The 17,756-nt window shown below is 42.8% G+C and overlaps 1 pseudogene; it reads left to right on the top strand.

Annotated features, from left to right (window-relative positions):
• The first annotated feature begins 2,532 nt into the window (after positions 1 to 2,532).
• On the top strand, positions 2,533 to 16,768 carry LOC139012953 (uncharacterized protein C2orf78-like; annotated as a pseudogene).
• Positions 16,769 to 17,756: the final 988 nt, after the last annotated feature.

Raw genomic sequence — 17,756 nt, 5'->3', positions numbered from 1 at the left:
CACATTGGGCTGACTGTACACATTTGTTCCTTAAGCTTGTGTGCACAGCACACCTCACCACAACGTCCTTTTCACAGACCCCTTTCTAAGTTTCTCCACAAAATCCATCAGGTCAAGCTAGTTCATGATGCTTCAAGATAAACTCGTCAAGGGAAAAGTATGCAATATGTCTTACCATGGTGGAATCTTTGAAAATAAGACTAGGGTGCTGCTGGGAATGCAGACTGGTACAGCCACTCTGAAAAACTCTAAAGAGTTTCCTCAAAAAATAAAAAGATAGAACTTTCATTTGACCTAGTGATCCCACTTCTAGGAATATATATATCCTACGAAACCAGAAACACCAGTCAGAAAGAATATATGCGCCCCTATGTTCAAAGCAGCACAAATTAAAGTAGCTAAGATTAGGAAAACAGCCCAAGTCCCCATGAGCAGATGAGTGGATAAAACAGCAGCGGTACATTTACACAATGAAATAGTATGCGGCTGTCAAAAAAGAAAGAACTCTTACCATTTGCAAAGTATGGACAGACCTGGAGAGTATTATGCTAAGCGAAATAAGCCAGAGAAAGACAAGTATTACATAATCTCACTCATATGTGGAATCTAATGAACAAAATGAACTGATGAGCAAAGTACACTTAAAGATATAGAAGCATGGAACAGATTGACAAATTTCAGAGGGAAGGTGTGGGTGTGGGTGTGGGTGTGATGAACTGGGGACTTGTATGCATGTTTGCATAGCCCATGGACCCAGAAAATGGAGTGGTGAAGGTAGAAGGGGGGATGGCAGGGGTGGGGTGGGTGGAGGGGTTCAATGGGGGGGGGGAACAAAATAGAAAATAAAGGGGACATCTCTAATACAATAATACATATGAATAAATAAATAAAAAGTACGACTAGGAAGAAAACAAATGAACAAAACCAGAGCATTGACACACAGCACAAAGACCATCTCTGTTCTGCAAACACACCAATGATTTATATAATTGAGCTAATATGACAAGAAAGAAAATGAAAATGTATCTAAGATTATAATCTGTAGTGAGCAAAATTCCTTGCATCTGCTGCACTAGATAAGTTGTGTATACATGTAAATGGTCTATTCTCTTAATACAAAATGAGACCAAAATGTGTCAACGTATTTTTCACAGAACCTAAAATATCCACATGAATGTCTTCTGTCCTGTACAATTACACTTTGCCTGTTCCCTAGTCTCCAAGAATGTCCTTGTCTTTCTCTAACTAGTCTCCTCATCACTTTTGCCTGGCTTTTCACCCAAGCATGGCAGACAGAGAATCCTAGAGGCCCAAAGTTCTACAGCGGCTGTTTGCAAAGGGGGAGGAGACTGCAGTAACTGCCACACTGGATACACTTTATGAGAGAAGGAAAAGGGAACATATTGTGAAGGCCTCTCACATATGATAGGGCAGGATGGCAGGATGCCTACATGGCCCAAGGAACCTGAGGGAGCAAATTATGGGCAGAAGAAGTGCAACCAAAGGCTGGAAGAGGAAAGGTTTGCAGTCAGCTGACTCCTAGCTCTTTGGTCATTGCTTGAAATGGACAGAGTTCATTGCAGGAAGCATCAGACACTACAAAGAAGACCCTGCTGCTGGAAGTGGACAGGAAGTAACATTCATGAGTGTCAGAATGCAAGATCAAAGCTTGTCTACAATCAATGCCTACAATGAAGAAGGAGAAAAAATGGGAGTGGTAGGAGATGCAAGTCAACCTAGCCTGGCCCAGTCCAACCCAGAGAACGTAGGATTCAAGGAGAAGAAACTACAAGGGAAGAGCCTTGGACCACATCATTCTGCACAAAATACACTCAAGAAACTTCCTTTTACTGTTCAACCAACTGACAGATAGAGCTCCTTAATCCCTTCCTTTTCTCCTCAAAAGCCACAGTAAATTCACTAATGACATGGACTGGTATGATTTCAGAACAACTGTAAGTGTGCAACCTAGATGCCCCTTTCCATTCTCTCTAAGGATATTAGCAAAATATATAATGATAAACATGTTATACAATACAATATGGAGAATATAAGTAACTAGCAGTTAATTATATTCATGAATGTCTGTAACAAACTGAGATTACTTCCCTAACATAAGAGCCCGGGGAAAGTGAGACTATCACAGCTGTATTGTCATCTAGCCCATGTGCCCTGAGAGCTCAGCCATTTAGGTGTTGGTTTAGCTCCCCTATAGCTCCCGCTATCCAATCCTGACTTCTTGGGAACCTGACCTCCCGATTGGCTCTCTCATCCCTTTAAACTGCCTGCTTTGTGACATCATTCTCCCACCAAACCTACCACCACCTGGTAGAATCTTGGGGTGCCCATGGAGTTGTCTGTAAACAAATTTGGATCATCGCAACTGACCAGTGACCAGTACCTGGTGACCAGTGACCAGTGGCCAGTATGACCAGTGACTTTCGTACTGGACACATGTGCTCTTTGGCTTCAGCCACTGAGAAATCGTCATTCCTTGCATCTACAGTTGTTATCTGCTCTTCTTCTCTGACCATGTCAGGTAAGGAAAGAACCTTTTTGAAGTTGTTCATTGGATTGTTATTTCTACCTCAATTTAGCAATAGTGTCAAAAGAGCATAGAGTAATTTGGGGAAATATGATCTAGAAGTCTGCAGACCTAATTTCAGTTTAGATTTTGACATCTACTAGCAATGTGACTTTGGACAAGTCATTGGATCTCTCACAAAATATGTTTTTCCCTCATCTGCTACATTCGGATGTTAGATGGTTGTGGACTCAAATCCCTTCCTTTTCTAATATGGAGTTTTAAAGAACACTCCAGTTGACAATGAAATCAAGACTTCTTGAGAGTGTTTCAACAGCAAAGGAAAGAAAAACTAAGTCATGTAGAAAACTAGAAATACCTACATAAAGATATAGATATAGATATAGATATAGATATAGATATAGATATAGATATAGATATTGATATAGATATATATGATGTGTCGTGTGTAATGGTCTCCAACCACCAAGGTTTCAACTTTAGTATTTTAAATTGAGTGCTGTTCCAAAAGTAATATTCATGTGGTTTGGAGTTTTCTATCCAAAGTAGGATAACAGAGAAAATAGGGAAAGAGGATGGGCAGTACTGGGCTATAGGAAGGCAAGTATTTCAATGTAAAAAGTTAGAACTGCTTTCATCAGCACAGGCCAACAGCAACCAAGAGGGAGGGAAAAACACAAGCAGGAAGGAGGGGGAAGTATAAAAATGAACAAGGAGAACATGAAAGAGCTCATGAGAACAAAAAGAGCAGTTTGGAATGGAATATTGGAGGGAACCAAAGAATATAAATGAAAGCAGAAAGAGCATAGGCTGAAATCACTTCGGACTAGGGCAAAGTAATGTGGCTCTCAGCAAATGCTTACATTGATAGAATAGGAAAGAAAGTAAGGCTGGATTAGGGTCCCACTATCCACAGCAGTATATCAAAACAATCCTGTTCAGTTGCCCGTTTTTTTATTGCCTCTCTGAACACAGATGGCATGTGACAGTTTGCAATATAAACATTTAAAAATGCATTTCAGGAATGATGTTTCTTATATACAAAAAACTAAGAAAGGTGATTATCTAGGGCCGTGGTCGGCAAACTGCTGCTTGCGAGCCACATGTGGCTCTTTGGCCCCTTGAGTGTGGCTCTTCTTAAGCCTTAGGAGTACCCTAATTAAGTTAATAACAATGTACCTACCTTTACAGTTTCAATTTAAAAAATTTGGCTCTCAAAAGAAATTTCAATCGTGGTACTGTTGATATTTGGATCTGCTGACTAATGAGTTTACCGACCATTGATTTCGGGCATTGGAAATAACAGAATTTTCAGTGTTTCAATTCATTCTGATTTTTAAACGATGACAATGTTTTGTCTAGTAAAAAAAAAAATTAAGACTTTAAAAGAAAGATATGTCCTAATGGAATCAGAAAGAATACACGCTTTGTGTGATTAGTATGTTCGAAGCCAATGATGTTCTTCATCTTCAAAGTTATATTCTTCCTAACGAAGAGAGCACACTGATACACAGCCATTGCTTCATTTCAGGTCATAGCTACTTAAAGAAAAAAAGATAGCATCAAGTCCCGCATCTCTAATTTCACAGTTCTCAAAAGTGATTTTTTTAGATTCTCTTGAGGATTCCTTCATTAATGTTTTTTTTATTGAAACCTATTTTTTTTTTCGCTTAAAGTATTACAAAGGGTATTACATAAGTGCCCTTTCCCCCCCCCCCCCCGCCCTTGACAAGCCCCTGCCCTCCCTTACCCCCCAGTGTCTTATGTCCATTAGTTATGGTTATATGGGTGCATACAAGTCCTTGGGTTGATCTCTTACTCCCCTCCCTCCTGTCCCCCAACCCTCCCTGGCCTTCCCACTGCAGTCCGACAATCAGTTTGAGGCGGCTCTGCCACTGTATTTATTATTGTTCAAAAGTTTGTAATGGTCTTAATTATCCATGAAAGAGTGAGATCATGTGGTATTTTTCCTTCATTGACTGGCTTGTTTCACTTAGCATAATGCTCTCCAGCTCCATCCATGCTGTTGCAAATGGTAGGAGTCTTCTGTTTTAACAGCAGCATAGTATTCCATCGTGTAGATGTACCACAGTTTTCTAATCCATTCATCTACTGATGGGCACTTAGGCTGTTTCCAGATCTTAGCTATGGTGAATTGTGCTGCTATGAACATCGGGGTACATATATCCTTTCTGATTGGTGTTTCTGGTTTCTTGGGATATATTCCTAGAAGTGGGATCACAGGGTCAAATGGGAGTTCCATTTCCAATTTTTTGAGGAACCTCCATACTGCCTTCCATAGTGGCTGCACCAGTCTGCATTCCCACCAGCAGTGCACAAGTGTTCCTTTTTCTCCACATCCTCTCCAGCACTTGTCGTTTGTTGATTTGTTGATGATGGCCATTCTGACAGGTGTGAGATGGTACCTCATTGTTGTTTTGATTTGCATCTCTCGGATGATTAGTGACTTTGAGCATGTTTTCATATGTCTCTTGGCTTTCTGAATGTCCTCTTTTGAAAGGTGTCTATTTAGATCCTTTGCCCATTTTTTGATTGGATTGTTTATCTTCTTTTTGTTAAGTTGTATGAGTTCCCTATAAATTTTGGAGATTAAGCCCTTATCAGATATGACGTTGGCAAATATGTTTTCCCACGAGGTGGGTTTTCTTGTTGTTTTGTTGATGGTTTCTTTTGCTGTGCAGAAGCTTTTTATTTTGATGTAGTCCCATTTGTTCAGTTTCTCGTTAGTTTCAACTGCCCTAGGAGCTGTATCAGTGAAGAAATTGTTTTGGCATATGTCTGAGATTTTGTTGCCTTTGTATTCTTCTAGAATTTTTATGGTTTCCTGTCGTACGTTTAAGTCCTTTATCCATTTTGAGTTTATTCTTGTGTATGGTGTAAGTTGGTGGTCTAGTTTCATTTTCTTGCATATATCTGTTCAATTTTCCCAACACCATTTATTGAAGAGACTATCTTGGCTCCATTGTATGTTCATGCCTCCTTTGTCAAAAATTAATTGAGCATATTGGTTCGGGCTAATTTCTGGACTCTCTATTCTATTCCACTGATCTATATGTCTGTTCTTGTGCCAGTACCAGGCAGTTTTGAGAACAGTGGCTTTGTAATACAGCTTGATATCTGGCATTGAGATCCCACCTACTTTGTTCTTTCTCAGGATCGCCGCAGCTATTCGGGGTCTTTTTTTATTCCAGATGAATTTTTGGAGAGTTCGTTCTAGATCTTTGAAGAAGGCCATTGGTATTTTAATGGGAAGTTCGTTGAATTTATAGATTGCTTTGGGTAGTATGGACATTTTAATGATGTTGATTCTACCAATCCAAGAACATGGTATGTTCTTCCATCTGTTTATGTCTTCCTCTATCTCTTTTTTCAACGTCCTGTAGTTTTCTGAGTAGAGGTCTTTAACCTCTTTAGTTAAGTTTATTCCTAGGTATCTTAATTTTTTTGGTGCGATGGTAAATGGGATTGTTTTTCTAATCTCTCTTTCTGAAAGTTCACTATTGGTGTATAGAAATGCCTCAGATTTCTTGGGGTTAATTTTGTATCCTGCTACATTGCCAAATTCATGTATTAAGTCTAGTAGCTTTTTGATGGAGTCTCTAGGGTTTTGTATGTATAATATCATGTCATCTGCAAATAAGGACAGTTTTACTTCCTCTTTTCCAATTTGGGTGCCTTTTATTTCTTCTTCTTGCCTAATTGCAATGGCCAATACTTCCAGTACTATGTTGAACAGGAGCGGTGAGAGTGGGCATCCCTGTCTTGTTCCTGTTCTTAGGGGAAATGGTGTTAGTTTTTGACCATTGAGTATGATGTTGGCTGTGGGCCTGTCATATATGGCTTTTATTATGTTGAGGTATGATCCTTCTATTCCCACCTTTCTGAGAGTTTTTATCAAAAATGGGTGATGGATTTTGTCGAATGCTTTTTCTGCATCAATTGATATGACCATGTGGTTTTTTTCTTTCAATTTGTTTATGTGATGTATCACATTTATTGATTTACGGATGTTGTACCATCCTTGCATCTCTGGGATAAATCCTACTTAGTCATGGTGTATGATCCTTCTGATGTACTGCTGGATCCGATTTGCTAAGATTTTGTTGAGGATTTTGGCACCTATGTTCATGAGGGATATTGGCCTGTAATTCTCTTTCATTGTGATGTCTTTACCTGGTTTTGGTATTAGGGTGATGCTGGCTTCATAGAATGAGCTTGGAAGTGTTCCTTCCTCTTGAATTTTTTGTAGTAGTCTGAGGAGGGTAGGTTTTAGTTCTTCCTTGAATGTTTGGTAGAACTCCCCTGTGAAGCCGTCTGGCCCTGGGCTTTTGTTTGCTGGAAGCTTTCTGATGACTGCTTCAATTTCTTCCATAGTTATTGGCCTATTGAGGTTTTTAGATTCTTCCTGATTGAGTTTTGGAATGTTGTATTTTTCTAGGAATTTGTCCATTTCCTCCAGGTTGTCTAGTTTGTTGGAGTAGAGTTGCCCGTAGTATTGTTTAACAATCATTTGTATTTCTGTGGGGTCTGTTGTTATTTCGCCTCTATCATTTCTGATTTGGTTTATTTGGGACCTCTCTCTTTGCTTCTTGGTGAGCCTGGCTAGGGGTTTGTCAATCTTGTTTATCCTTTCAAAGAACCAGCTCTTGGTTTCATTGATTTTCTGTATTGTTTTTTTGGTCTCTATTTCATTGATTTCTGCTCTAATCTTTATTATCTCCTTCCTTCTGCTCACTCTGGGGTTTTCTTGTTGCTCTCTTTCTAATTCTTTGAGTTGTAGAGTTAGATGATTGACTACCATTTTTTCTTGTTTTTTGAGATAGGCCTGTAGAGCTATAAACTTCCCTCTCAGGACTGCTTTCATTGTGTCCCAGAGGTTTTGGATTGTTGTGTTTTCATTGTCATTAGTGTCCAGGATGTTTTTAATTTCTTCTTTGATGTCATCGGTTACCCAATCAATATTTAATAACATGCTATTCAGCTTCGAAGTGTTTGAGTATTTTGGGTTGTTTTTATTGTAGTTTATTTCTAACATTATGCCATCGTGGTCTGCGAAGAAGCTTTTTATGATTTCAATCTTCTTGAATTTGTGGAGACTTTGCTTGTGACCCAATATGTGGTCTATTTTTGAATATGTCCCATGAGCACCTGAGAGGAATGTATATTCCGCAGCTGTGGGGTGAAGTGTTCTGAAGATGTCAATTAAGTCCATCTGATCTAGTGAGTCATTTAGGATTGCTGTTTCTTTGCTGAGTTTTTGTCTAGCGGATTTATCCAGTGATGTCAGTGGTGTATTAAAGTCCCCTACTATGATTGTATTATTGTCAATCTCTCCCCTGATATCTTCCAGAAGTTTTCTTATGTATGTGGGTGCTCCTGCATTGGGTGCATATATGTTTACCAGGGTTATATCTTCTTGTTGTATTGATCCCTTTAGTATTATGAAGTGGCCTTCCTTATCTCTGGTTATGGCCTTCACTTTGAGATGTATTTTGTCAGATATAAGTATTGCTACCCCAGCTTTCTTTTCATTTCCATTTGCCTGAAAGATATTTTTCCATCCCTTCACTTTCAGTCTGTGTGAGTCCCTTCTAATGAGGTGGGTCTCTTGTAGACAGCAGATGTATGGGTCATGTTTTTTTATCCATTCAGCCACTCGATGTCTTTTGGTTGGAGCATTTAGTCCATTTACATTTAAAGTTATTATTGAAAGGTACTTGTTTGTAGCCATTTCTTTTTTTGTGTGTGTGTGTGGCTGTTTTCTTTCTGAGCTTGATATTTCTTCTTTTTACACCAGTCCCTTTAGCATTTCTTGCATGGCTGGCTTGGTGGTGATAAACTCCCTTAGCCCTTTTTTGTCTGTGAAGCTTCTTATTTCCCCTTCAATTTTGAATGATAGCCTTGCTGGATAGAGTATTCTTGGATTCAGTCCTTTGCTTTGCATCACTTTGTAGATTTCCGTCCATTCTTTTCTGGCCTGATGTGTTTCTGTTGAGAAATCATTTGATAATCTAATGGGAGATCCCTTGTATGTTACTTTCCGTCTCTCTCTTGCAGCCTGTAAGATTCTCTCTTTATCCTGAACATTTGCCATGGTAATTATGATGTGTCTTGGTGTGGGTCTTTTCGGGTTCACCTTGTTTGGGACTCTCTGGGCTTGTTTGACTTTTTTCTTCCCCACCTCAGGGAAGTTTTCTGATATTATTTCTTCGAATAGGTTTTCTAATCCATGTTCATCTTTCTGTTGTTCTGGCACCCCTATTATTCGTATGTTGTTTTGTTTCATGTTGTCCCAAAGTTCCCTTAGGCTCTCCTCCTGTCTTTTAATTTTTTTCTCCATTTGCAGTACAGTTTGAGTGTGTTTTGCTTCCTTGTCTTCTAATTCACTAATTCGGTCCTCCGCTTCTCCCAGTCTACTGTTGATACTTTCAATGGTGTTTTTTATTGCAGCTATGTCGCTCTTCATTTCTTCTTGGGACTTACTTAAGTTGTTGATTTTTTCATCTGTTTCTTCTAGCTTCTTGCATAAGTAGTTGAGTTTTTCATCTGTTTCTTCTTGCTTCTTGAACATCCGGTGCATGTACTCTAGGAACCTTATTCTGAATTCTTTTTCCGTCATGTTGCATATCTCTGTCTCACTTAGCTGCTTTTCTGGCGAGTCCTCCTTTTCTTTCCTTTGGGGGTTTCTTTGTCTACCCATGTTTGATCTCCCTGACATGACTAGTTGTTGAGTCGTTCAGTGGCTGGACCCTGGGTGGCAGTGGCTGCTCCCTGGGTGGCAGTGGCTCCTCGGGCTGTGGTTGCTCCTTGGGCAGTTGTGGTAGCAGCGGCTCCTCTGTTGATAGCAGAGCCTCTGGTGGGTGCTGTTCACAGTTGTGGTGGCTCTTCTGGCTGGTGGAGGGAGGCTTCACACACAGCAACTGTTCCCCAGGCAGAGCGTGTGGTGATCAGGAGGCCGCTGTTGCTTGAATCTGCTGTGTTGATTTAAAGGCACAAAATACAACACAACAAGGCACAACGTACCAGGCACTGAACACTATTGTATTTACGATATTACTAACCCCAAATAAAGGTAGCCACCTGAGCTAAGAGAGTTGGGAGATAAGGGGGAAAGAAGAGAAAAAGGTAGAAGAGAAAAAAGAAAGAAAGAAAAAAAGGAGTGCAAAAATGAAATTGGAAAAAGGGAGGGGAAAAAGAGGAGGAAAAGAAAAAAAAGTAAGAGAGAAAAGAGAATGAAGTATGAAAGGGGAAGAGACTATTTATATGAGGAGAAAACTCCTATAGGTCCGCCACTAATACCAACAAATTACAGCAACAGATTCCTGGAGATGAATACAAACTACAAACAACCAATAATATCAAGCGACGCAAGGGGAAACAGAAGCACAGAAATAACCGGGGGGGGTGGGGAGAGGGAAGGGCAGGAAAATAAAAAGAATAAGCAGTCTAACCTCACAAACAATCCTAAAAAAAAACAACCCCAATATACTCGTCAATCAAGCAAACAACAATAAAACAATAGAGAGAGAAAAGAAGAAGAGAAAAAAAAAGAAAAGAAAAAAGATTGGATAGTGAAGGAAGATAAGGGAAAGGTGTATAAGGATTTAGAACAGGGGATTGGACGTAGGATATATAAGCAGGGTTAAATTTTGACAGGGGGTAAAAAGAATAGGGAAAATCAAAAGCTGGAGTAGGGTAAGAGAAACAGGACAGCAAAAGGGAAAAAATGGGGAAGATTGTTTAGCACAGAGGCAAATTGAGGTAGAGAAAAATGTTGCTAAAGGAACGATGAAAATAGAATGGAGAACATTAGTCCCAAAATAAAATAAAGACAAAATAAAATGACACTTTAAAAAATGGTAAAATGGTAGCGGTAATAATACTAGTTAAAAATAAAAATGTAGTAGCTGAAAGGGCAAAATCAGATGATGGAGAAAAAGAAAAAAGAAAAAAATGTTTTCTTAGTTAAAAGGAGAAAAAGTAATTTAAAAAAATAAAAATAAAAATGTGCAGTAATGCAGGTGCTTCAGATCTTCTACTCTTCTTATTGGCATGCCCGGAATTCAGGAGAATGTTGAATTTCCCTCTGATACACTGTTCCTCCGTGTTGTAAGCCACAGTCCTGATTTTAAGGCCGGCCGTAAAATCCCCTTATTGCCTTATCTGTATTTACAGAAGAGTCAGTTCGTGGCTCTGCCTCTGGGTGGCAGTGTGTCTGGATTGACCTCTGAGGCTATAAGTTCTCTCTGACCAGGAGCTCTCTATTGTACCTGAACCAGCTCCGCCCAGAGCTGTTTCCCCAGGCGCCACTCCCAGCTCTGTTTCCCAGGCTCCCCCAAAACAATCTTCCCCTACAAGCTCTGCTAGTGACCCCAACTGGGCAATCACATGTACTGGGATCAACAATCAAACTCACAGAAGTAAGAGGAAGTGTGCAAACAAGAGCCTGGGAGGCTGTTCGAACTCGCAGGGTTCCACCCTCCAGAACTGCACGGAGTGTCTGCTCGGAGTGTCTGCGCGCGCTCAAGCCCCTGGCAACAAGTAGCCGGCTATCAGGGAAACTCTGAGGCAGCCCTTTTGCATCCAGTCCAACTATGGGCTCATTTATAGTGTTACCTTCTGGCAGCAGCCCTGCGGGAGCCCTCCCCACTTGCGAGTCACGCTGGCCTCTATGGGCGCGGATTTTGGAGAGCGCAGATTTCCCCCTGCGCCCGTGCGCGCGTTCCTCGCTCCAACCTGAACTGCAAACCGCACTTTTGGGGTAAGTCTAACCTTTCCGTGGAGGGGTACAGGTCTCCTCTGGGCTCTTGCAGTCGTGCTGCTTGCGAGTTGTTGCCTCCGGGTTAGTAGCCGCTAGGTTAGTAGCCAATCTCTGGATGCCGGTAACCACTACCCAAGAGGGCGCGGTCTCGCCGCTGCGCTGGCGCCCAGGGGGAGGTTTCAGCCTCAATCTCTAACCATCCGCATTTTTTAGGAGTTCTCTGTCTTTCCTGGCTGGAGACTGTATCTCAGCTGAACCTCCCCAGCTTGATTGGGCTGATTGTTACCCATTTCAGCTGCTTGCCCCTATCTGCTCCGGGACAAAGCACAAACACGTCCATCTAAGCCTCCGCCATTTTCGCTCTCCATATTGAAACCTATTGATGATGGTTTTAAGACGTTGGGTACAACCCCTTTCCTGGATGTTGAAGATGATGATAACCTAGGTTTTAAGATAAATATAAAAACCTTCATCATACATTTCAACTGTTCTTTTCTCTTTGTTACAAGGTTATATTAATTGAAATATATACTTCTAATACACTAAGTATTTATTACTTACTGGGGAATAGTCAGAGAAATATTTATGAATACAATAATGGAATTCCTTTACATTTACTTTGTTCTCCAGTTTAAACTAGTATTTACTGAAATATTGGTCTGCATATATAGGAGGCACATATACATCAACAGTGATTGCAGTGTGCTGCATGTTATGCCATTTTTACTGATATATCTCCTCTGTCAGTACGTACTCGTTAAGAACTTACTCAAAATCACCTATTGTGGGTTGTTTCTGGTTAACAGTATGCACTAAAATAGAATAGGCAATATTTACTTTTATGATACGGCATGTATGAAACAAAACTTCATTTCGTAGTAAATTTATTAGGGTCTGATGTTTGCTACGTGCCTCACTTCTTGAGAAACTCACTCTCAGATAGTCATTTTGAGGTAGGATCAGAAATCAGGCATGAAGACAGTAAGAAAGACCCTTTAAGTTGACCAACTGCATTGAGCTTCTATGAGAATTATAGGAAGAGCATGTGAAGGGCACAGGCAAAATGAGACGCTGAAGATTGTCATGACAACAGATGTACTGTCTTCTCCTGGACATACAAACATCTGCATCAGAAGTTCTATTACTCCTAGATGTTGGCAATGTAATGTGCAGAGCTCTGGCAAGGAAGTCGGGATGCTTAGGTTATGGAAGCAGGTACTAAAACTAACATAGGGAGAGAACCGAGCCATAGTTTCCTCACTCATGAAATGAGAATGTTAGAACAGCGATTCTCAAAGGACTCCTGGTTCTAAAATGCTTTAATTCTAGGAAAGAGCATACAAATCTATACTACCGCAGGTTCAAGGGCGAGATAGGTCAGGGAGTGGTTGCTTCTAGCCTAAAGAACAATGTATGAAGCACACCACTTGGGTCTTGTGGACATTTTTACTCAAGATTTTATATTCTATATAAAAGCCTAAGCGACTGAATGACCAAATGACTGAATGACCAGTTGAACCGCAGCTATGACACACATTGACACCACGGACAAACGCTCAACGCAGGAGCTACCACCCTGATGGTCACCAGACACCTGGGCTCATGACTGGAGATAGCAGCTGCAGCAGAAGGAGCCTCTCCCACCTCTGTGGCAGTGCTACCACTACCAAGCTGGAGCTGCTCAGCGCCTGGCCCTGGCTCAGGCTCCTCCCCCGTCCACCTGCTGCTTCCCGCAATACTACATCCCTCAGGCCAAAACCAGCAGTCCCATATCCCCCCAGGGGTCCCGGATTGTGAGAGGGCACAGGCAGGCTGAGGGACCACACCAGTACATGATATATATTTTTTACTGATTTCAGAGAGGAAGGGGGAGGGAGAGAGAGAGAGATGGACACATCAACGATGAGAGAGAATCATTGATTGGCTGCCTTCTGCAGGCCCCTGACTGGGGAATTGAGCCCCAACCTGGGTTTGCGCCCTTAACTGGAATTGAACCCAGACTCCCAAGCCAATGCTCTATCCACTGAACCTAAACAGCTAGGGCTGAAAGCAACAATCTTAAAATAATGATGATTTTCACACATGTTGCTTATCAATCTCTTTGACTTTTTTCATCACCCTCTTGTTCCCTACAGACAATTCCAAAAATCCACCTTTCCTTGGAATTTCAACCTCCCTGCAACGCTCTCTTCCTGTGGAGAGCAATGCAGGAAGTGTCTGCAATTTCTACAGTGTCTCTGCTCCAGCCAACAGTTCACCGTGGCTCCTGCCGTCAGCCTCTGGCACCACTTTCCAACCTCTCATGGCTGGTGCCTACTTTTACCAACATTCTAGCACAACCATGTTGTCTGGAGTTCCTGGCCAGGGCCCAATCTCCATTCCAGCTGCTTCCAATCCTAAAGTTTTTGAGTGGGCTCTTACAGGAGAAACTGAAAAGAAGTCATCATCACTCAGAAAATTCACTGTGACTGTCATTGACCAGGACACGACTGTCTCCTCTATGTCTCTGGCGTCCCAGTGTGATAAAACCTCAGATGCCTATAATATGGCCCCTCAGTATCCATCACTTTCTGTCAACCTTGGTCAGGGGGCACCAATTCAGGGACAGGGCCTGTCACATCCCTACCAGGTGGGAAATCATGTGTGTTACTACAATCAAGGCACAATGGACCCTCTGCTCTCTGGAGAGGGTGGTCCCTACCTGCAGTCCTATGGCTCTGTGTCTTACACAGAGAGCAGGGCCTCTGCCCCTGACCCAGGGATGGTCATGGTGCTAAAGGAGACTCAGTCCACAAACATGATACCGCCAGCCTCCACTTCTGGAATCTGCTACTCCGTGCCTCCTCAACCCATCACAAAGACAGGTTTTCAAGGTGAGTACAAACAGAAACAAGGAAGGGGAATAAGGTCAGCATTCAAACCTGGGGTCAATCTGCAGCTGGGAAGTGGTGAGTCCTCAGACAGGGAGAATGTAAGTCCTGTGACTGTAACCACTACCACCCTCAGTCAATGCCCTCCATTGTCAGACTCCTTATGAGGACACCTGACAGAGGTGGGAAGGTGGGAAACTAACAGCCATGGATGCTACATGTAGGAGAACTCCAAGAGCATACCAAGGGACACCACCCTTCCCACTGTCCTACCTGATGAGTCCTCCTGTACTACAATACTGCAATAAACTCCCTTGATTTATTGTTTGAGTCTCCTTCTAAGGCCTTTCAGTACATTATTGTGATAGTGCCCATTTAACTTTCCATCACTTCCTTAGTTGACACCTGGATTTAGGATCATGTGTTCCAACATCTTGTCCAAAGCAAACAGGCTATTATCTCCCCTTGCTTATAGGCTTCATCAGGAAGAGCTCCATTCCCTGTCTTAGTCCTTGGTGTGAAGTGTTTTTATTCACTCAGGAAAGTAGAGAGAATTACAAGGGTTCCCTATGAGAATGGGAAACATTTTTTAAAAAATCACTTTTTTTTTTAATGTGAGTTATAACAACCCTGTGAAATGCAAAGAAAATCAGGGACTGACCGACTTCTCCTTGATTCCATTGTAGTGATGGAGACTTCCCTGGGGATGGAGACTTCCTTGGCATTGCAACTTCCAGGCCAAATATTTTATTTACCACCTACTCCAGAATTCCCCGAGGCCTGCAGTAACAGACATACCCAGGTACTTGTGAGTTATCCACCACCTCAGAGTGGGGACATTTCAATGGCACCCATAGTCCAGAATCCTATTAACCTCCTGGCACTGCCTCCAGCTCCAAGCCAGGAACAGAAAGAGAATAAGAATGTGGAGAATATTAAAACCAAGCTGTCCAAGCACGGGAATGGGTATCGGATCCCAACAGAAAACAAAGCTTCTCCACTGCTCCCTTTAGAAGTGCCTGACCTTCCACAGGTGCTGGCCTGCATTGGTTCCCTTGGCCAAGAGGAGCAGCCTGGTTGTGACAACCCTGCTTTGGGAAAGAATAGCCTGAGACTTAAGGACCAAGGGACACTTGTAAATGGGACTGAATCTAATGACAGTTTGGCAGACATCGACACACTGGTGAAGGGTATTCACCTTCCACAGGTCTTAACTTCCTTGGATGACCTTGATCAGGCCCAAGGACCCAAGGTGATCAAAACCAAAGACACCAGGGGCCTCAAGTTGCATGAAGTGCAGAAAAAGTCAAGTGTCAGAAAGACTCGCTCTGATCAAGGCAGCAAGATCAAACATAAAGCCTCTGAGCCTATCGGTGATGCTCCCCAGACCAAGATCAAGCCCGAGAGCCCAGATTGTGTGTTTGTGGAAGAAGTGGTTCCTTGCAATGCTGCAGCTGGTGGCAGGGCTCCTTCGAACATGGCCAAGCATTCTAACAGCAAACCTCAGAAAGCTGCAGCCAGCAGGACCAGCAATACTAAGAACCATGGGCAGGAAAACACCAAAAGAAACCAAGAAAATTACTCCAAGAGAGCTGAGGAGAGGAAGCAGTCAGGGAACAAAGTCAAGGCCGAGGAGAAGCCAGCCATTCCCAAGAGGAAGAGGAAGAAAAGTCATCCTGAGCTGCCACAAGAGGCCATCAAAAAGCCTCGCAGCGGCCTCGGTGTGCACATGCTGGAGTCTGTGCAGGTTTTCCATGCACTGGGCAAGAAGAGGGATGAGAAAGCTGACCTGTTTTCCTCGCGGGCCCTGGGAAACTCAAGCAACCCTGAAGGCCCCCAGCCACGCCCAGCTACCAAACCATGGCTGGTTATGCCCCGTGAGGGCAAAGATCCTGTGAAAACTCGAGGCAAATCCCAAAGACCACATGGAAGTGCTGACAAAGGGTCTCCACCTCCATCCCAGGACAACTGCCTTCTCCCGGGAAGGTCAAGTTGGTGCCCTTGGTTTTTCCAACCATGGAAAAGCCTCAAGTTCGACCTGTTCCTCGCAGGCCACAGTCTCTGGCATCACGTCGGCCTGCTGTGACCAACCCTGCCAAGCCTGCTGCAGTCACTGCATCCCTGCCAACTCCTGTATCTTTGACAGGGCCTGTCAAATCAGCTCAGCCAATATCGTCCAACTCAGCTGGACCACGTTTGACCAACCGCGACTGCCCTCGTGTCCCGCAGCCTCCTGCTTCTAGGCCTGGGCCCTACAAAACATCATCTTGTGCTTCTTTCCAGCGGGAGCCTGTTCACTCGGCTGTGAGCCAGCCCCGGACCCCGCTCAAGCCTCACAACCACTATCTACTCCAGGATTTCGCCCTCCAACCAATTCCATGGAGGAAATCTGAGGTTCTGGGGCCAGTCATGTCAACGCCCATCACAAAGGAGCAGAGTCCAGATCGAGAGGCCATGAAGAGGAAGGCTCAACTAGAGCGTGAGAATGCTGCCAAATTGGGGACAAGGCAGCATTTCATTGAGAGGGAAAAAGAAATGGACATTTCTCTCTACTATGGCTATGTGATGTAGGAGATGCTGGGAGTGCTGGTGCCATTTGGGGAACTGGTGTTTTTCGATAGATAGATAGATCATAAATAGATAGATAGGTCATAGATAGATAGATAGATAGATAGATAGATAGATAGATAGATAGGAATGTCTCAATCTTGGTATGTTCTGTAACTAAAAAAAACTGAATAAATATTGTAAATTAGCATTTAATAATAAAGAAGTATTTGGAGTTTGGAGATGCTCTTAACTGTGCTCTTTCTTTGGTGGGTATGAGGATCAAAAGCTGCATGATAAGGAAAGAATTGGAAGTTGGATCGGTGAATGAGGGTCAAGGGGTAAGCACTGTGGGAAGAAAGGAACTTGGGCCATGGACAGAAAGGCCAAAAACGGGGAGAGATTATGGATTTATAAAGAGAAGCAGGATCTGAGATTAGTGTTAAAAGAGGAAAATTGGAATAGACTTGAGAGAGCAGAAGCTGAGTCTATGTTGACTAGGAGAAATGTAAGAAGTTCCTTGGGAAGTGGGCCTTATGTCTCATGACCACTAGATAAGTATTTCAGAAAACAGATTCAGGACACATTTCCTATGGGATTGGGTTGCCTTACGCATATATGAATGTAGTGGGGAAAGTGAGAACAAATGAGGGGAATCTACCAGATGAGTGGCAAGGGCTTGCAGTTATCCTGGGGCAGATGATAACTGGGGCCGACAGAAGTGATTGTCTGCAGTAGGAGGCCCACCCAGGACAGGACATTGACTCCACACCTATCCCCAGGCCCATGAATACACTACTTCAGTTAACCTTCACAACATGCAAGGCCAGTATCCCTGTGTCACTTGACCCGAGAGGTTCAGTAATGGGCTGAGGTCACACTGCATGCAGTAGAGTCAAGCCTCTATTTGAGGCCTATCTCTGAAGGCTTCCGTGGCCATAGGTCGCCAACCTGGCTTTCAGAACACAGCATCCAGAGGTTACTGGTGCATGAGATCCAACATCAGGTGAAG

This window comes from Myotis yumanensis, unplaced genomic scaffold (genome assembly GCF_028538775.1).
Source record: "Myotis yumanensis isolate MYYU_CA2020_CCGP unplaced genomic scaffold, mMyoYum1.0.hap1 SCAF_6, whole genome shotgun sequence".
Taxonomy (NCBI): domain Eukaryota; kingdom Metazoa; phylum Chordata; class Mammalia; order Chiroptera; family Vespertilionidae; genus Myotis; species Myotis yumanensis.
Note: the sequence above shows the minus strand (reverse complement) of the source record. Positions and strands in the feature narration are given on the sequence as shown.